The sequence below is a fragment of the Helianthus annuus genome, chromosome 11 (genome assembly GCF_002127325.2).
Source record: "Helianthus annuus cultivar XRQ/B chromosome 11, HanXRQr2.0-SUNRISE, whole genome shotgun sequence".
Classification (NCBI taxonomy): domain Eukaryota; kingdom Viridiplantae; phylum Streptophyta; class Magnoliopsida; order Asterales; family Asteraceae; genus Helianthus; species Helianthus annuus.
The window spans coordinates 29,906,415-29,929,312 of NC_035443.2; the positions used below are offsets into that span (position 1 = coordinate 29,906,415).

Sequence of the window (22,898 nt, forward strand, 5' to 3'; positions counted from 1 at the left end):
AAAGAAGCTGCTGAGCCAAAGATCGAAGACATTCTGGTCATAAAAGCATATCCTGAAGTCTTTCCAGAAGACTTGCCAGGATTACCGCCCCAAAGACAAGTCGAGTTCCACATTGACTTAGTTCCAGGCGCCGCGCATGTGGCTAAGGCACCCTACCGACTTGCGCCTTCAGAGATGCAGAAGTTGTGAACGCAGCTCCAGGAGCTGTTAGACAAAGGATTCATCAGACCAAGCTTCTCACCTTGGGGAGCTCCAGTTTTGTTTGTTAAGAAGAAGGATGGTAGTTTTCGCATGTGTATCGACTACTGAGAACTGAACAAGTTGACAATCAAGAATAGATATCCTCTGCCAAGAATTGATGACCTATTTGACCAGTTGCAAGGTTCAAGTTTCTACTCAAAGATCGATTTATGTTCAAGTTATCATCAACTGAGGATACAAGAGGAAAGTATTCCCAAGACTGCTTTTAGAACTCGATATGGACATTACGAGTTTCTGGTGATGCCGTTTGGGTTGACAAACGCGCCAGCCGTTTTTATGGATTTGATGAACAGAGTTTGTAAGTCGTACCTCGACAAGTCTGTGATTGTGTTCATCGATGACATTCTGATCTACTAGAAGACGAAGGACGAGCACGAACAACATTTAAGAGCCATTTTGGAGCTACTTAAAAAGGAGAAGTTGTATGCCAAGTTCTCGAAGTGCGAGTTCTGGTTACGCGAAGTCCAGTTTCTTGGACATGTGGTTAATGGAAATGGAATCCATGTGGATCCCACAAAGATCGAAGTGATAAAGAACTGGGGAGACTCCAAAGACGCCAACCGAGATTCGGCAGTTCTTAGGTTTGGCAGGTTACTATCGAAGGTTCATTGAGGATTTCTCAAAAATCGCTCAACCTTTGACTTCCCTTACTCAGAAAGACAAAAAGTTTGATTAGGGAGACAAACAAGAAGAAGCGTTTCAGTTATTGAAGAACAAGCTTTGTAATGCACCAATCTTATCACTACCCGAAAGAACGGATGATTTTGTGGTATATTGTGATGCCTCGCGTCAAGGTTTGGGTTGCGTGTTGATGCAGTGACAGAAAGTTATAGCATACGCGTCACGCCAATTGAAGGTCCATGAGAAAAATTATACCACGCATGACTTGGAGTTAGGCGCGGTGGTATTTGCATTGAAGATCTGGCGACATTATTTGTATGGCACGCGATGCACAATCTTCACTGATCATAAGAGCCTGCAACACATATTTGACCAAAAGGAGCTTAACATGAGACAAAGACGCTGGGTAGAGCTGTTGAACGACTACGACTATGAAATCAAGTATCATCCAGGGAAGGCGAATGTGGTCGCCGATGCCCTAAGTCGGAAAGAAAGGATCAAGCCCATAAGGATTAGGGCTTTGGAAATGATTGTCAAGACAGACCTCTCATTGCGCATCCGTGCCGCGCAGAGAGAAGCTCTCAAAGAAAGGAATGTTGAGGACGAGTATCTCCGTGGGATGGAGAAGCAATTGGTACCAAACGAGGAAGGAACTTTGTGCTTCATGAAACGAATTTGGGTTCCTCTGTTTGGTGGATCGAGAAAGGTTATTTTCGATGAGGCTCACAAGTCACGATACTCGATTCATCCAGGAGCGGATAAAATGTACCAAGACCTTAAGGATTTCTACTGGTGGCCTAGGATGAAAGGCGATGTTGCAGTATATGTTAGCAAATGTTTAACGTGCGCCAAGGTAAAGGTCGAATACCAAAAGCCTTCAGGTCTTCTACAGCAACCAGAAATACCAAAATGGAAATGGGAATAGATTTCATAACGAAACTGCCAAGGACGCCCAAAGGCCATGATACGATTTGGGTAATAGTAGACCGTTTCAAAATTTGCGCACTTCTTGCCAATCAGGGAAAAAGACAACACGAATAAACTAGCTGAGATATACATGAGAGAGATTGTTGCACGACATGGAGTGCCTCTCTCAATCATCTCTGATAGAGATGGACGATTCGTGTCAAGGATTTGACAATCCTTTCAAGAGGCATTTGGTTCTCAATTAAATCTGAGTACAGCATTTCACCCGTAAACTGATGGACAGAGTGAACGAACGATTCAGACGTTAGAAGACATGCTGCGAGCTTGAGTAATGGATTTAGGTGGAAGTTGGGACACTAACCTACCATTGGTCGAATTTTCATACAATAACAGTTATCATGCAAGTATTCAAGCCGCACCGTTCGAAGCTCTTTATGGACGCAAATGTCGATCACCAATTTGTTGGCCTGACGCGGGTGATAGACAACTAGTTAGTCTGGAATTAGTCCAAGAAACGACAGACAAGATTGCACAAATCCGATAGCGCATCAAAGCGGCTCGCGATCAACAAAAGTGTTATGCGGACCGAAGAAGGAAACCTCTGGAATTCGAGGTGGGAGATATGGTTTTATTGAAGGTTTCACCCTGGAAGGGTGTGGCATGCTTTGGGAAGCGTGGGAAGTTAAATCCACGTTACATTGGCCCATTCAAAATCCTGCAAAGGATTGGGCTTGTAGCTTACAAATTGGACTTACCTGCTGAACTTAATGGCGTTCATGATACATTCCATGTATCAAACCTGAAAAAGAGTCCAACTCAAGAGACAGTTGTCATTCCTGCCGACGAAGTTCATATCGACGACACGCTCCACTTTGTTGAAGAGCCAGTTGAGGTTACTGATTGGAAGATTAACAAGACACGCCGGAGTAGTGTCAAACTCGTCAAAGTTCCATGGAATGCAAGACACGGGCCATAATTCACGTGGGAACGTGAGGATCGTATGAAGGAGAAATACCCCCATTTATTTCCCAAGACCCCTGCAACTAGAAGCAGAACCTAAAATTTCGGGACGAAATTTTCTTAACTGGGGGAGAATGTGACAACCCTCACATTTACAGGTATCCGTACAACTAATTAATATTTAATTTGTGCTTAATGACTGTGCTTGATTACAACTGTAGATTTAACTGCTTACTGATTTCTGTTACATACATACATATGCATCACATTTCATACTGTCACTTCATTTATTTCATAAAAACATTAGTGACAAACTTGATGCACAAAGCACAGTTAGCACACTGAGCGGATAACCCAGAAAACGTGCTGACAATGCCAGCACCTAGACAGACAATGTTTTTTGAGGCCAGTATGAGCCAGAGATAGAATACTACACTAGTAGGGAGTGTAGGGAAGTGAGGACCATAAAACTGCGTCACTAGGTTATAGTTATAGTGCCGGAAAGTGCCTAAACCACACTCTAAATGCATAATTCTGCACTTAATAACAAAAAATTCAGCATTTAATTTTGCTAGTAAGGTGCAAAAACTTTACAAAATGGTCCTAGATACTTTCCAAAGTGTTGGGAATTAAAAGTGTCACTAAAAGTATTATAAAAGACATCTTACGGATTAATTAAGCACTTTAAGGAACAACACCCAACCAGACAACCGGACACTACCCGAAGCACAAAAATATTGCCAAACACATTGTTATTATTTCTCTGAGCTAGTTAGGGTCCCCGAACACCCTAACACACTATATAATTAATAACACACCATAAATCACTAACTTAGCATTTGAATTCTAACTAGATCCATAACTATATTGTTGAAACCCAACCCTATAAAACCCCCCCCCCCGGCGACGGTCACCATGGGTGACCCACTCATTGATTTCTTTCATTATTTAATTAGATTATGTTGGTGGATAATAAGGCATGTTACACAATGGTTAATGAGGGTTAGGGGATTATAAGTAAACCTTGAGGATCTTCATTCTCTCACCATCAAACTCACCAACATCAACAAACACTCCTCCCTCTCTTCTCTTTGGTCTCGGCCGACCCCCACACCACCCACCACCACCATCATTCAAGCTTCTTCAACCAATCTAAGGGCATCCAAAGGTGTTAGTGATCATACAAACAAGTTTGGTGTGTTCGGAAGCTCAAGGACCTCTTTCATCTTCTTTTATCCACCACTTTTACACTCTTGAACTCCCCTAGCCTTGTGCTAGTGGTAAGAACTTAGATCCTTGCATTTTACATGTTGTTTAAGTGGTTAATGATGATTAAAGATCAAAATGATAAGAACTCTAAAGAACCATGAACAAAGTCTTGAACATAAACTAACTTGTGATGAAGTATGGTTAAAATGATGAAGAAATCATGATTTTCATGTGTTGTTATGCTTGTTGTTTATTGTTTGTTAGTAAAAATGATATGGATCATCATATGGACTTGCTAGATCATGATTAAAAACATGAACTAGCAAGATGGAAAAAGTAAGAATGTTGTGGATGATGGAATCATCCACGCATAAACTATGAACTTGAATACATGGGTGTTTTCTTGAAAAATAAAGATCAAAGTAAGTTATAATCTTGTAGATCTAAAGATCCAAGAGTGGTTTTTCAAAAGAACCGAGTGAAAAGTATGAGTTTTGTTAAAACTTGGATCTTACATAAACTTAACACATTTTTAGTGGATAAACAAGTGTAGAAACACTTGTGTAATAAGAAAATTTCACAAAGAAATATTTTTAGAAAATATGACTAGAAGTTGTAAATATTCAAACTCTTTAAAAATGAAGTTTTAAAGGAACTAATCACATTTTTAAAGGTAACAAGACTTACAAAGTATGCTAGTAAGTTACTACATACTTTTATAAATTTTCAAGTTCATGAGTTTATGGTTTATGCTTGTTTTTGATAAGTTTGGTAAATAGAAGTTGTATGTTGATGATTGAGAATTGATTGAATGATTTTATAAAAGAAAATGATATGCTAGTAAGCATGGACGCCTCCATTTACAAAGGAAACTCTGGCGAAATTTTTCTAACAAGTGTTACAAATATATTTTTAACTTGGTTTTCAAAATAAACTTCGCCATGATTTTTATTACAAAAATACTAAGTGCCGAAGGTTGATTTTCGTAAATAAAATTTGATAAATATATATGTAGAATATATATTTTATACTAAAACGCTTGTGTGATTGTTTGTTTATTCTGTGCACTAGATATATTATTTTTAGGATAAAATAATATAACTATTATATACAATGAATTACGACTCCAAAATAATAACAAAACTCTCACGAAATAAATATTTAAGTTACGCAATTATTATTGCAATACGAAACGCTAAAACGTAACATATGTAATATTTCAGAAAAATACATTTACACGTATATTTTTGGTAAAATATTATTTTGGAAAATCTATGAAGTAAAATATAATATTTTTGGGAAAAATATGTATATTTTAAATTAAGATGTTTTAGACAAATAATTTAAATATATTTTTCTAAGTGGGACTTAAAATATATTTTTCGGAATTACAAGTGTACATGTATAAATACCCCCATCCTTGGGAATTCTGGACATGAAATAGTTGCCTAACTATTTTTCCTAAATACAAAAGTTAAGTTAAAATAATTAATATTATTTTAACAAGTAGCCAAACTTGATATAATATCAAGGTAACGCAACTCAAAACATTAAACTCTAAGCCAAGGCACGACCCATCCGTCTAATAGACATTAGTACGTGTAGGTCGTCGTGCAGCAGACCGAGTTTGGATCGATGACTATTTCAGGAGACGCACTTCTGTGAGTTCATGTCCCCCTTTTCTCTTTTCTGTTTTCAGTTTTATACTTCGGGGGTGAAATACATGCGACAATTATTACAAACGTTTATTTACATGGTATGGTTAGCGTAGGGAGGGTTTACTACTAGATCATGTGAGGGGTGGGTACAAAACATAAGGCCATCAATCCTCGTTGTTAGGACCGAGGGACACAAGAGTGATAGATCTATTTGGGTGTAGCGAGCCCACACCCGTGAGGCAGGGGCGGCCCATAGAGGTGACTGTGTCTTACAGCCGAAGCCCGGTAACAAATTTGCTAGGTTTGAGTCTTCCTGCACCTTTTCACACATACTAGTGGCTTTGCAACCCATTGGTGATCTCTTTTTTTCCTTATTGCTACATACCAGGGACTTTTATTCATACATGAAGGGTTTGTACATACTCACTTTTACATGAACTCGCTCAACTTTTGTTGATTTTTCAACTACATGTATTTCAGGAAATTAATGGATCTGGCGAAGTGTGCAATCGTGTCAAGCTGCGTAGGGAATAATGATGTCATCCAGGTTTAGGAGGTGTAACCCTTACCTGGACGGGTTACATGTCCTTAAACCATGTTTTTATTCATGTCTTTTGTTGTGTCATGTGAACACGTTTTAAATTATGTCATGGTTGTAACTAGTTTTATGTGTCGACATTTTAAACAATGATGTTGTGGTAACTTTAAATTCAATGAATGGATGATCATCATGTGTTTTATTTTCATATAGCATTGTTATGATTGTTGCTATGGGATTAAGAAATCACACCAAATAAACCCACGCTTCCGCAAAAGCCAGGGTGTGACAAGGTTTCACCTTGGAAAGGAGTCGTGAGATTTGGAAAGAAAGGAAAACTTGCACCTCGATATGTGGGACCATTCAAGATTGTGGAAAGAATTGGGAAGGTTGCCTATCGACTAGAGCTACCTCCAGAGCTTGGAAATATTCACCCGACTTTTCACGTTTCCAATTTGCGAAAGTGTTTAGCTGACGCTGATCTTTATATTCCTCTCGACGAGATCCAAATCGATGAAACAATGCACTTTGTCGAGAAACCTGTGGAGATCGTGGACCGTACTTTCAAACAGTTGAAGAACAAACGGATTAAATTGGTCAAAGTTTGTTGGGAGTCCAAAAGTGGCCCAGAGTTTACTTGGGAACGTGAGGACCAGATGAAGGCGAAATAACCGCATTTGTTTTCACAAGCTTCCTCTAGTTAAAATTTCGGGACGAAATTTCTTGAAGTAGGGGAGACTGTGACAACTGTGTTTCTATAGTCGTGGTTCAATGTAAAACAATGTTGATTATTAATAAAACAATGTGCTTTGGTGTTATTATATGTGTTTTTGAGTTACTATGTGTGTATTTGTGTTTGGTGATTTTTCAATTTGATTCAATTCCGATTTCAAGCTCTAAATCGCTTTCTAGATGGTTATATGCGCACTGATGCGTAAATATAACCAGTTTAACGCAACAAACACTCCGGAATAGTGAAATAGGCTTAATATACCTTAAATAACCTCTACATAACTTAGAAATAAGTTTTGGATGGTTTGGTGTGTTGAAATCAAGTTTGTTCAATCGCAGGGACTATTTGTGCCAAACTGCAAAACTATACCGATTTGTATAGTAACGAACATTCTGGAACTTGATCATAATTTAAACATACCCTAAATATCCTTTACATAGCTTAGAAATAGGCTTTGAGGGGTTCGGTATGCTAAAATAAACTTTATTGATCAATAGGGACTAAAAGCGTCAAAAAGTGCACAAGTTTGCATTTTCGCGCATATCTTACGTTCTGAATACATCCGGCCATCCAAAAATTCATGTAATCATTAAAATATTATGTTTTAGTGATTGGCTTGATAAAAATCCATTTGTCGCTTGATTTGGATCGTTTTTGCGTTCGTTACGACTTCCGTCGTAATTAAGCGAATAACGCAATCGTACGACCAAACGAACCGATATCCGAGATATTTTTAGCACATTTCAAGTTCCCTATACTTTAACTTCATTTTACAGCTTTGAAATAGGGTTAACGGGGCTTAAACGTGTCAAAAATGCATCAAATAACAAGTTTGGGGCTTCAGGGGCCTGTTCTGCCAAACTGTGAAAGTATCAGACCTGCAAGGTCCTTACGGACTGTATGGGGATGCTCTTGCGGTCCGTAAGCAGGTGCCAGACCAGCAGAATGCAGAAACATTGAACCTGGTCCTTTCCACATGTTCCCATGGTTTACACCCCCTGAATTTCATTCTATGGGCTGGTATTTAGATGCCCCTTGTATTTGTAAACCATGTGCCCACAGGGATGGTTGAGAATGAAGCTCGGTTTTCGATAAACGATCTTAACGGTTCAAGGAAATCTATAAATACCCACCTTCACCTCACTTGCAAACCCACACTTGATCTGATTTTGGCTCTCTAAGTTGAAGTTTATGCTTCAAACCCGAGAGTAAATCGGATCAAGAGCTTGCAGGGACCTTCTGTAAGTATTCTTTCGTGCTTTTCATTCGTTTTTATCGTTAAAGTCAAATTGTGTTTGACTTTCTGCATTGACCAGTTTATGGTCAACGCGAAGTTCGTTTGAACTTCATAACGTGAGCGTAATCACGATGGTTATAGTCCCTAGTGGCTATACCTACTGATTACCACCTCTAGGCTCAATGACGAGTCGTAGTTTCGGCCAAAATGCGTATTCTCGCGTATTTTGTAACCAAACTACTCTAGGGTATCAAAATCGTTTGTTTTGATATCAAAACCTGTTTTCTAACTTAACTAAACATGTTCTAGCATGTTTAGCTCGTCACTTTTTTTAGATTAGTGCTTATGTAGAGTCGTAAGTCAAGCGGACTAAACACCCGCTTAGACTTTCGAACACGACACGTTTGGTCGACCATTAGGATCCGACCAAACATGTCTAGTGACCATAGTAGCATAGGGAATAACCTTCCGAGGTTATACCTTATGGGCACCTAGTTTAGGTAGTTGTATGATAAGTAGTTTATATGCCATAGGTAAATTACCAAAATACCCTTTTCATGTGTAATTGGTAATTAAGCATATGTAACCTAAACTTTTGTCACGTAACCGATTATGTAACATATTTAAACATGTTTTGGCATATAATACTTGTCATAGGACTAGTTTGACGTCTCGAACGCGTATTTGCGCACACGACATATTAAAGTAGCGTAAGCTACCTTAATGGGTCGCGATGGGTCGAAAGCACTTAGGTTAGGTTTCACTTTAGGATGTAAGATTTGTTAAACCATATCACATGAGTTCCAATACTCATTTGGTTTACAAGACTTCATTCTATCCGATCGTCCGATTTAGGCGTCTATTGTTTGACTAGTGGTTCGATTACTAGGTGCTACTTGATTCCTTTGGTTTGCTTGAGGTTGTTTGAAGTTCTATTGATTGAGGATACTTTGCACTTCATGTGAGTACATAGTTCCCCTATTTTACTATTTTTAAACGTTTTGGGGTGATTCATATATACGAAATGTTTTCAAGGTTAAACGATGTTTTCAAAAACGATTAAGGTGGTTTATACAAAACTAATAACGATTTCAATAAAGTGAACAAACTTGTTGGTTGTAGTCACATAACAAATGACATTCATTAGTATTAATCAAGCCGACCAGTATTAGGTTATGGTACCATTTGATCTGACAAATCCCGTTATTTTACTGCACCAATGGTTATGTGTGGGGGTTGTGGGTAACGACTGAATCTAATGTTTGTTAACTTACCCTTTGGTGGTTTGTTAACTCGAGAAGCGAGAAGCGAGAAGCGAGGTGGTCGAGTCACTAAGGTTTGAATGTTGTTAGCAAGACAACCATATATAGTTTTCACAATTAAAACGAGGATGATTTAAATGATTTAAACGAGTTAACGGTTTGGAAACGATTTTAACGAGTTAAACGATTTGGGTAAACGATTGGTTTTTGGTTAGTGATTAGATAACGGTACGGGTGTGATATGATGAAAAAGCATGGTGGATACGCCGCTGGTACTTCCTATATATAAGTGTTTTCATCATATTACATATCGTGGCGTTATTTAGTTCACTTGGGTAAACGATTTTGAAACGATGTCAGACAACGATGTTTTTCTAAAGGATATAAACCATACGAGTTTTTAATGAGTTTTTTACAAGATGTTTTTACAAGTTGGTTTTCTAAAACAAAATGTTTTGGGGTTAAGAATCATGGCTACGAGATTTTACATACTATAACCAACTTGATTTGAGTTGATTCTGTTATGTTGCGATACACTTTTCAAAACGAGGTTTGTATTTTGACTCTTGTAGTCTAATTAAGTACTGCAACATATAAACGAAGCCATGATTCCGATACTCTTATAAAACCTATGTACTCGCTAGCATTTCTTTGCTGACTTTGTTTTTACATATGTTTCAGGTGTTGTTGCATGATGTGATCTCTAGGATGCATGCGTCACATAGGATCTGGACGAGGCCTTAGTGACTTTAAAACAATGATAGACAATATGTAACTTGTTTGTTCTATGTCAAGACAATGTTAATGTTTAATTTTATCAATAAAATGAAACACTTTTTGTATCCATGGTTATGAAACAATTATTCTGTTGCAACACTCACCGACCTTTCCGCCACGGTTTGTTGTCCTACGTGGTCGGGGTGTGACACCCCATGCCAACACTGGCCCCATTGTGGTCGACACATCGATCAATAGCTGCGAAACGGTGGGAAGAAATGTATAGACCGTGGTTACAGCACTACTACGAGTTAATCGATCCTAAATCAGACTCAGAGAAAGACAGAGACCCGAGTTTAAATGTTATCGAAGATTAAGCAGAAACTTGTATTTTTTGTAAATTGTAGAAATTTTTTAATTTATAAAGTTTGTATCATTTTTAATTTTTATAATTCATAATATTTGTATTATTTTTAACTTTTCTAAATTATATTTGTATTTATCACTAAATAATATTGTTTTCTATAAATAAACAAAGGAAAACACAAAAAAATGGAGCTTTATACACGCTGCGTAGGGATTCCTACGCATCGTATTAGACCAAAATGACAAAACAACCCAGTGGTGACTTGTTTTTCTTATATTGCCTCTTATACAAGAGGTCGTGCGCTCTCGCCCATGCGTTGGCGCAGTACTTCACCTCTGCGCATCATCGATAGGAGCGCGGACTGTTATACGGTGGCGCCTACGTGACTAGATAGCCCCTTCGTTGGGCTATCACCCGGAGAATGACCGCGACCGTGTAGGCCGGGCGAAACAGCCGAAGCGGATGGGGATGAACACAGTATCCGGTTTAAGAATCAGGACGGCGGGCAATACCAGCTTACACAGCTGCCGGCATAGTTCGATCCGGTATTTCCCCCGCACGATCCGGAGGTGCCGGAGGCGCATAAGCCGGCCGTCGTCATTCCAGAGACACCACAGCCGCTTGGACCACCCGGGGCGCCTCAGATCCCCCGACATGTTTGGCCCGGTCCTTGTCACACCCCGACCGCGTATAACATGCAACCGCGGCAGAAAATGTCGGGGAGTGTTGTGGACAGAATTAATTGTTATACAACCATGGAAATTAAAGTCACATTTTATTTATCAAACACGGGTGTTACATTGTCTTAAAAGGAAGTACAGAATTCAAAACATAGTTATACTAGTTCTATCTCCATTTTTAGTCTCTAAGGCACAGGTCCGCCCTAGTATCGTGATCAACATCTTATGGAATAGCTCCTGAAAACACATGTGAAAGTAGGTACGTCAGCATAAAAATGCCTGTGAGATACATAGGTTTTATGAAAATGGGATTCATGACTTGAGTTTAAAGAAATGTTTTAATAACAGTCAGTCATGAACCTTGTAGATTGTCTTGCTTTGTAAACCATTTGAAAAACGATAACATAAGATGATGTGTATAGATAAGTGTAAGGTTAAACGAGTAACCAGTAAAGTGAGTTGAATAAGATAAGTTGTTTGTGAAAATAATGTCTTGTGAAGAATATGTTATTTGTGTAAAATGTAATGTGTCTAAACTGAAAGGATTTAGATAACGCCACGATATGTAATATTATACAAACATTTATACATAGGAAGTACCAGCGGCGTATCCACCATGTTTGTATCATATTACATACGCCACGTTACTCAAATCATTTACCCAAACCAACCACCATGTAAATTGTTCATGTATAAACCAAATGTCAAGTGTTATTGTGTAAATCATGTCAAAATGTCTATGTTCAATGTAAACCACCAAATGTGTATGTCAATGTCAACGTGTTTATTGTTCAATGAAAATCATGTAATGTGTATCCCAAAATGTATCATGTACGGTAAGCGAAATGTATCAACTTAAACCGTATGTAAAATGCACAAAACAAGTCGTTGAAGTAAAACGTGGTTTAAATCAACGTTATGTTTTGTGGAAAAATGCATGCTCTATTGATATTAACATTTATGCGGTATTGTGAAATATGCATACATCCAAGCCTTGAGACTGTGGCGATAAACCCTTAAACAAATTAAAGGTTTATCTAAGTTATGTATATCGAATTCGGTCATTCCTTACAATCCTATCAAACCCAGGACTTCAGGAACGGGAGTTGTCAATTCCTATGGTACCACTACCTACTAACGAACGGCGTAGCTAATGTTAATGAATGTATTGTCCCATGTTAAACAAACCAAATGTCATAACAAAATGAAGGCATGTGATGTAAACAATTGTACTAAGTATGCTAAGTAAACATACGAAGCAGAAATGTTCATGTAAATCAATGTATCCATATGCTGAGTAAACATATGCAACAGAAATGTTCGTGTAAATCAATGTGTCCATATGCTGAGTAAACATATGCAACAGAAATGTTCATGTAAATCAATGTGTCCATATGCTGAGAAAACATATGCAACAGAAATGTAATGTAAATCAATGTGTCCATATGCTGAGTAAATATATGCAACAGAAATGTTCATGTAAATCAATGTGTCCATATGCTGAGTAAACATATGCAACAGAAATGTAATGTAAATCAATGTGCTAAGTACTCACACAATGGGAATACATAGCATGAAATGTAATGAAATCATGTACTATAATGTACTAACAACATAGCAGGCATATGATGTGAAAACATGGAAAGCATGAAAGTAACAGATAGGCACATGTGTTTCACCCCAAAACAGTTTGGAAAACAGTAAAAGATGGGGTTCTATGTACTCACCTGAGATTGCTTTGGAGTTCTTTGTATAATAACCAGATAATGCTAAAGATCACGGGATATCAAACGGCACCTAATAGGTAGCTATGTTAATATACCGGACCAAATCGGAAGGATCGGATAGTATGCGGGTTCGTAAACCAAACGAGTATGGAGAATCGTGTAATATGGTTTAACAAAACTTACATACTAAAATGAAACCTAACCTAAGTGCTTGTGATCCATTACGACCCGTTTAGGTAGCTTATGCTACCTTAATGCGTCGTTTGCGTAGAACGCGTTTGGAATGCCTAACATCGTGACCACAAGGCATAACCTCGGAAGGTTATAGCTATGGTCACCTAACGTGTTTCGTCGGATCCGAATGATCGACCAAATGGGTCGGGTTCGAAAGTATAAGCGATGGTTTAGATCGCTTACCTTACGACCCTATATAAGCACTATATTAAAAGTGACGAGCTAAGCATGTTAGAACATGCTTAACTAAGTTTAGAAAACAGGTTTGGCATCAAAACAAACGGCTTTGATGCTCATGAGTAGTTTGGTTACAAAATACGCAAAAATGCGCATTTTGGCCGAAACTACGACTCGTCACTGAGCCTAGATAACGTGGTAATCAGTAGGTATAGTCACTACGGACTATAACCATCGTGATCACGCTCACGTTACGAAGTTCTAATGAACTTCGTGTTGACCATAGGCTGGTCAATGCAGAAAGTCAACAAAACGTTGACTTTCGGACTCAAAAAGCGAATAAAAGAACGAAAGAATACTTACGGAGGGTCCCCGAATGCTAATCTAGATCAAAGAGCTCAAGTATGAAGCAATGGCATCAACTTAGAGCATTTTGATCAGATTGTGTGAGTTTTTAGCAACAAGGGGGGGTATTTATAGGAAAAGTAGAGCCGTTAGGATCGTTTCTTGAATATCGTGCCACGATCTTGAGCGTCCACTTGTCAAAATGTTGTGGTTACTGAGAATGGCCCTTGGCTCTTGATTGGGTGAAAGGGCATTGCCCCTTGAACGAACGAAAAGCCAACTGCAAGTGGGTTCAATGAATCTGCTGTACTGGGGACCCCTTACGGACCGTATGGGTTTTGGCTTACGGTCCGTAAGCCCTTAGTTTGGCAGATTTACAGTTTTGGTCCCTGCAGCTCAGAAACTTGGTGTTTGATGCATTTTTGACACGTTTAAGCCCCGTTAACCCCATTTCAAAGCTCTAAAATGAAGTTAAAGTATAGGAAACTTAAAATGTGCTCAAAAATATCCCGGATGTCGGTTCGTTTGGCCGTACGGTCGCGATGTTCGGTTAATTACGACGGAATGCGCATAAGCGCGAAAGACGATCCAAATTGTGCGACGAATGGATTTTTCTCATGCCATACACTAAGGCATAATATAAGGATGCTTACATAAATTTTTGGATGTCCGGATGTATTCAGAACGTAAGTTATGCGCAAAAGTGCAAACTTGTGCACTTTTTGACACTTTTAGCCCCTGAATGATCCAAAAGTTTGTTTTAGCATACCAAACCCCTCAAAGCCTATTTCTAAGCTATGTAAAGGATATTTATGGTATGTTTAACTTATGGACATGTTCCGGAATGTTTATTACAGTTCAAATTGGCATACTTTCGCAGTTTGTCAAGTTTAGTCCCTGTAAGCGAATTAACTTGTTTCTGCCATACCAAAGCCTTCAAAACTTATTTCTAAGTTATGTAAAGGTTATTTAAGGTATGTTGAGTATATGTTGATGTTCCGGAGTATTTGTCGCATTAAACTGAGCACGTTTAAGCACCAGTTAGCGTATAACTCTCCAGAAAGCGATGTAGAGTTTAAAATCGAACAAAAGTTAAAACATGAAAAATGTAAAACACAACCAAACAAACATTGGGATAAAATAACATTGTTTTATTGATAATTGAACTGTTCACAATGATTACAAGCACAAATGTTACAGTCTCCCCTACTTGTGGAAATTTCGTCCCGAAATTTAATTAGAGGAAACTCGTGGAAAAAGATGTGGATATTTTGCCTTCATTTGATCTTCACGTTCCCAAGTAAACTCGGGTCCACGTTTAGATTCCCAGCGAACCTTGACCAAAGGAATGCGCTTGCGCTTAAGCCACTTGACTTCACGTTCCATGATTTCCACTGGTTTCTCAACAAATTTCAGTGTTTTATGAACACGAATTTCGTCAAGCGGTATGTGGAGGCTCTCATCAGCTAAACACCTCTTGAGATTGGACACGTGAAAGGTTGGATGAACATTTCCAAGTTCAGGAGGTAACTCCAGTCTGTAGGCTACCTTACCGATTCTTTCGACGATCTTGAATGGTCCAACGTATCTAGGTGCAAGTTTTCCTTTCTTTCCGAATCTGATCACACCTTTCCAAGGTGAGACCTTAAGTAATACACGATCACCGACTTGAAAATCCAAGGGCTTGCGTTTTAGGTCCGCGTAACCCTTTTGACGGCTTCTAGCTGTCTGAAGGTTATCACGAACTTTCTTTACCTTATCTGTTGTCTCTAAAATGAGGGCAGGTCCAGTAAGCTGAGCCTCGCCGATCTCATTCCAGCAGACTGGTGAACGACATTTTCGACCATAGAGAGCCTCGAAAGGAGCCATGTTGATGCTGGAGTGATAACTTTTGTTGTAGGAGAATTCAATCAATGGAAGATGTGAATCCCAACTACCACCAAAATCGATCATACAAGCTCTAAGCATATCCTCCAGTGTCTGGATTGTTCTTTCAGATTGACCATCCGTTTGCGGATGATAAGCTGTGCTCAGATTAAGTTGGGACCCCATAGCAGATTGCATGGTTCTCCAAAAATGAGAAGTGAAACGAGCATCTCTGTCAGAAATGATGTTCAAAGGGACACCATGTCGAGCTACAATTTCATCTACGTAAATTTGAGCAAGTTTGCCAGCAGAAAAATCCTCACGGATTGGCAAGAAATGCGCTGACTTGGTAAGACGATCAACGACTACCCAGATGGCATCGTGACCTTTCTTTGTGCGCGGAAGTTTGGTAATGAGATCCATAGTAATGTTTTCCCATTTCCAAACTGGGATCTCTGGTTGCTCCAATAAACCGGCAGGACGCTGATGTTCATCCTTAACCTTAAGACAAGTAAGGCATTTGGATACGTATAAGGCAATGTCTTTCTTCATACCATGTAACACCCTAACACGCTTTAACTGAAAAGACGCAGCGGAATTACGTACCATAAAATTTCTTTCATTAAAAACGTTTTATACTACTTGAAACTTCAATATAAAATAACCTTTTTACAATATACGCAACCTTCGTACTCATTTACAAAATGAAAGTCTAACTTATGTCTATCATTTTACATACTCCAGGATCCCCGTACAATCTATCTTACAACTCGGACCTTGATCGCTACACCTCATGATGATAATTTGTCATTCGTACAACCTGCACCCACCACATACATTCACAGCATTAGTATACATCATTTACATACAAGATTCTTAATCGTGTAATCTCGCTACGTTCTATCCACATATACTTTTCGTCCCGTTTTCTTTCTAGGTCTAGTCATCCCATCCGGGCGTCTAATCCTTGACGAACTTCAATGTAGTACCTGCACCATATTTCATTCTCGAGGCACACTTTTAATAACGTCAATACTTAAATGTATTGAAACTACGCATACATTACATACCTGACTGTGTACATACATCTCTACCCACATACATGCCTACATACATACATAACTACATACAACCATAAATACATGCATACCTAACTACTTACAATCATACATTCATAAAATGAATCATAACTACACATGTGCACACCTTCGCTCACACGTACATGTACTTACATAATTACATAAATACATTCGTACATACATACATACTACCTCATCTTCATGATTACTTATTAGCTTAAGTGTTTTGGGAAGAAGCTAAATCTATATATATATACTGACCCACATACTTAATTCGTTTTCCGTACACACGCTTACCCTTTCCATTCTTACTCACGCTTCCTAAACGCTTTTTAAATAACTTTCGGGTACATTTCGGACCTTAAAGATGAGTTCCACACTTAACCGTAGCTTATCAAGCCATTTGGTAGGGTTAAGGTGCATTATAGGAGCTTATCGGGGCTTGGGATGAATTCACGAGGCCCGAAATCAAGGGAAAACAAAGAAAATACATAACTTACAATTTGCACCTGACCTCCACCGTAAGCTACGGTGGCTACCGTAGCTTACGGTGGCCCCAAAACATTACGGTGGCAATACACTGTCTTACGGCAGAAGGAAAGGCCCAGCATCCACCGTAGCTTACGGTGGGCACCGTAAGCTACGGCGATGCCCAGATCAGCCCCCAATTTTAATACTAAAATGCGCATAACTTTCTCGTCTTGCATCCGTTTCACTTGAAACTTGTTTCTAAACGTTCATAAAACATTTCCCTACCTTATTAACTAAAAATTTATCCCTTGAGGTCCTTAAACCTCATAAATTACATCATCGATACACGATTCATGCATATATGTTTGACCCGTTTGATCTATATCATGCATTTCCCAACTTACCTAGCCACATTCGGCTACCTTCCGTTAGACTAACCCTATCACTACTTTTACTTCATACTTTCTTACATAACTTCTAGATAATTTACCAAATAACAAAACATATTAAATCAAAAGGGTAAGTTTGGGATTCACTTACCTTGAGCGTCCGTTTTCGTATCCACTTTCTTGTCTCGTCTTGACCCGTTAGTCTTTCTTGCTTGAGTCCATTTCCACATGATCCCTAATGCTTTCGTGTCACCGCAATCACATCCTTGTTAGTATACATGATTTTACATAAAAATGATCATGTCGAATGCATAACTCGCAATTAGGTTTCATAGTCAAGCCTAACAAACATAAGGCATACGCCCAAATCATATCTTTTCAAACTCATACAATCCATCATGTTAACGCATAAAATGCATATTAATTTAACACATACCATATGACGTTCCAAGATCTTATAATTGTGTCAAAAATCTAGCTATGTCCCTTATGTCCAGTTGACTTCCAAAAGTCAACGGTTTAATGTATAAACTTCCGACTTAACTTCATATATTCACTACATCATATTAGGCTATACATATGACACTATATACATTTCCTACTTATGATGCAAATGTACTTACAACCACATAATCACATAATCATACACGCATACATATTTACTCACACATACATTCGTTTCATTACACACACGTTCTTGTTAGCATATGAAATTATATAAGAGAACAACCATATTAATTCACAATTCGCATTCGACTTCCATTAATCATATCAATAACACGTGGTACACTCATGGTGAAATACTCATTTAATCGCATGATCACTTGTTTACATGTACGCACCATACTAGGAACCTCATTAATTCTACAATTGCACCATAATTCATACTTAACAATGAACTATATCTAAACTCAATTCTCATGTTATTTTACTATCAAACACCCTTTTATCACATTCCATAACTAATTACCACTTTCTTGCATACTATTTCACCTTCTACACTCACTTAGTCATTTCATCGAACACTTGGCATGCGTACAAGTTTCTAAACATGATGTACAAGTAACCTTCATTCTTTTCTTCCTAATTCTTGTTTTCAATCATCCAAACTACCAATAACAATTCAATCTCATACCCTATTCAATATAACTAACAATTTGGTCACATGCAACATATCATATCAAGAATTAAACAAAGATTGGACATGGGTGACATACCCATGTCGCCATTTCTACTAACCCAAGTGGGTTTCATCTCCAAATCTCAATTAACATCAAATCTTGCATAATTCACATTCCAATGATAATTCTAACATATGTTCATGCTTAATTTCATCCCAATTCATGGATTAAGACCTAACCCATTTCATACAAGATCACCAATCTTAGTTTTTGAGACATACCTTTTGATCCTCTTGTGATGGTGAGCATTAATTCGTGTTTATTCATGATTTTGAGCTTGGATTCAACCTTCAATTTGGACTTCTTTAAGAACTAGGGTTTGCACCCCTTTGTTCTTCTCCAGAGCATTCCACGCACACACACGATGTATGTGTGTTGTGTGTTGTGATTTTATTTAATAAAACATAACTTTCCCCCTTGTTCATATATGGTCCCTCAAGTTTGTTCCCTTGTTTGCTTTGCTAAACTTTTGACTAGGTATAATAACCTAGTTACTACATTCTATATTATTAAACATGGGGTCTCATTAGCAAATTTAGTAATTCGAGTTTTTGTAACGTTACTTAACTAGGTTAAATAACCTAGTCGTTTATTTCATGCTAAGTCATATAAGAACACATGGCAATTATAAACATTCGGGTTTTGGGATGTTACATACCAGGCTACCAATACTGAATACGAAGATCCTTATACATCTTATCTGAGCCAGGATGAATAGAATAACGAGACTTATGGGCTTCATCCATAAGCAAGGTACGAAGATTATCTTGGCTCGGGACCCACAAACGGTCCATGAAGTAATATGATCCATTGTCCTTCAGTTCAAGAGCAGGTGTTATGTGATAAGGAAATTCCTTATCCATTAAACCTTGTGAAACACAAGCTTGTTGAGTCTGAGATATACGGGCTTGGATATCGGTTTGAATAACAGATTGGACACGTACACAGTGAAGCTTAGTATGTTCCTTGCGACTTAAAGCATCGGCTACAACATTCGCCTTACCGGGATGGTAGCGAATCTCGCAGTCGTAGTCGTTTAGAAGTTCAACCCAACGTCGTTGCCTCATGTTGAGCTCTTTCTGATTGAAGATGTGTTGAAGACTTTTGTGGTCAGTAAAAACCACACATTTTGTACCGTACAAATAGTGTCTCCAGATTTTGAGAGCGAAGACAACTGCACCCAACTCAAGATCATGAGTGGTGTAGTTCTTCTCATGTATCTTCAACTGTCTTGATGTGTATGCTATGACTTTGTTTCTTTGCATCAGGACGCAGCCAAGGCCCAACTTAGATGCATCGCAATAAACGACGAAATCATCATTGCCCTCAGGCAATGTTAGGACAGGCGCGTCGCAAAGTGTAACACCCTAGTTATTTTATATGTAAATACCAACAATTAGATGTGTAGTTAAGACTACACATGCTATATAAATACGGGTTTATTAAAAACTTTTACAAATCATCCGTTATTCTACAAAACGTGATCGAATTCGTTGATTAAAATCTACAACGTTGCAATGCGCGGAAGCGTGTATCTTTATCGTGTTCGGTTCTTCGCTGAGCTTGATCGTCCTCCGGCATCCCAGAAAGCACCTATATTTCATAAATCTGAAATGCTTTAGTCATACGGTATCTAAAACGCATCTAAACGAGTCCGGAAAACAAAACTGACCAAAAATACATTTTTTGCACAAGGTCCACCGTAAATTACGGTGGACACCGTAATTTACGGTAGTTCTTGTTTTGATTTGTTTCCATCGTAAATCAGGAGTGTTTCACCGTAAACCATTTCAGGTCCACCGTAAATTACGGTGGCACCGTAATTTACGGTGGCACCTGCATCACACCTTTCCATTTTGCCGTAATTTGACACGAAATCTTTCGTATCTTTCAAACCGCTTATCCGTTTGACCTACCGTTTCTTCCTACATGTTTGTAATTTAATTCTCCATCATGTGGAGTTAAGATCTGACATCCGGATTAAATAAAATTGAGACTTTTAAGCCTTCGGCTTATTATCTTTTCAACAATTTTCGACCCGACTATGTGATTATCAAACAAACATGTTTGTTTGACCACCATTCCTCATGAACCCTTAAATTCTAATATTGTCAATCATATTAAGTACTGAACACGGGTTTCTACACAATTATTTACCCGTTTTTGTTTAAAATCTTATTTTGACCCATTAAGGGTATTTACGACCATTTTAACACAAACGGTGCTCATTTCTCATGTACCTCATAGTTCCACCAATTTGTTATTAGCTAGTCTTCCACCACAACTATGAATGTGGTGGATTTAACGAAATGGACTATTTATTCCGAGTTTAATCCTACGGATGTGTTATTTTTGCGGCAACACACAAATTAAGCATTTAACTCTTGAAAGTTTATGTCTACAACTTTCATGCGCGTCTAAAGGTTACAAGATCGTAAGATAAGTTCCTAAACAACCTTTATAAGTTGTTTGCTCAATTTACCCTTCAAGGGCATTTTAGTCGACATTAGCCCCTCATTTACTACGAAGGGCTTTCAATACATATTTGACCAAGTTTGTATGTTAACTATAATCGTATGCATACGTACCTGGCTAGGGTCAACATATAGACCCAATTTATACCTCGCTTTTATCATCACACTTAGTGTGGGCGAAATTAACTGAATCGCTAATCGCTCCTGTTAACACAAGACTTGACAATCGCATTAGTCGATATTGTCAAATAGTGTTATCACCACCATTTGACCCGTTCGGCCTATATGCCCAACGTTGCCTATTAAATCAAAAACATGGTTTTTGACTTCTAATTCATACATCCATCCCGTCCCGGATTTCATTACCGAATCCCCTTTTTGCCATAAACCATGGTTTTTATCATCTTTATATGTTCCGACTCGTATCAATCACGTCGGAAATCCACATTTTCAATATTAGCATTATTGCATCTATAACGTATAGAATGAACAAGTAATCTACACAATTATGTAAGTTTCACTTACCTTGCATCCGAGCTACGCTTTTCTTCCATGCTTGACTTGTTTGACCCGCTTTCACTCCAAGCTTCCACCTAGCTTGTTACGCGTCAAACTATCATCATCGTTTTCAAGGTGGTTAGTTTAATCATACTCTAATACGATTATTCCACCTTATGCATTTCATATCAAAATTGCTATTTATCGTATTATAGGTCAGTTTGACCTTTTTAATAGTCAAATGCCCATTAGTATACTAATTTGCATTTTCGAGTTATCAACTAGTTTTAGCACTCTTTAACTACTCGGTAGGCGTTATCTTTAGACCTCCGTTTTAACCAAAGTTCTAATCGCGTTTAACACATTTAGAACTCTCTTTAATCACTTTTTGCATAATAGTCGAAACATCACAACTAGGTGTTTTAACTACAAAATTCTAGTTTCGAGCCTTCTTTGAGGCATTTCAACGAACACCTTAAGGGCAGAATTTTACATGTTTATTTATCATGTCTCTAGCTTATCTCTTACCCCAAATTTCACATAAATCAACCATCTTACAAAGTGGTTAACTTCTATAATTTCTGAATTCACTTCACAATCGTCAATTTACACTAGATCAACAATCTATTTCCTAGTGTTCATCATATTAACATAAAACCCACTTAGCTTATCAATGGATCATCATGAATCTCATAGTTTTTCCAACAATCTAACATGTTATTGACTAGGGTTTACTCCTAGACATCATATTACTTCAAGATTCACTCATGCATGACATAATCAAGCTCAATTTCAGTTTCTTACAAATAACCTAGAATTTTGAGATGGATCAAAACGTCACAATTTTACATACCTTGTGATCCTTTCAACTTGGTGTTCATGAATACGAGCTTGGATTTCGATTTGGGACTGATTTGGCCTCTCAATTTCTTGGATTTAGGCAAGTTAGGGTTGAACAAAGGAACTTCCTTTGCCCCTGTGGAAGACATCGACCAGAACACACACTCAAGGTGTGTGTTTTGGTGTAGAGAGTTTTATTTAATTAAAACTTGTTTCTAGTTTGTCCCTTATGGCCCCTCTAATTCACCCAAGTTACATTGAGTGTATTTTAACCAATTTCTTTATTACTACAAGACTTGTAATTTAACTAGGTTATTTACTTCCTAATTATTTTATCTTGTTCATAACCGATATTTAATATATATGTACGAAACCTATATATCTTTGGGGGGTGTTTCCCTATCCTTTATATTTCGGGTCCCGTCAACTCGGGCCTTTTATATACTT

General features: G+C 38.1%; 1 long non-coding RNA gene across 1 annotated transcript; it reads right to left on the reverse strand.

The window, feature by feature from the left end:
• Positions 1-20,026: 20,026 nt before the first annotated feature.
• Positions 20,027-22,767, reverse strand: LOC110891882. Its single transcript, XR_002565631.2, has 3 exons — positions 22,465-22,767; positions 21,228-21,726; positions 20,027-20,232 (listed from the first exon to the last, which is right to left on the reverse strand). It is a non-coding gene; the product is annotated as an uncharacterized LOC110891882 (long non-coding RNA).
• Positions 22,768-22,898: the final 131 nt, after the last annotated feature.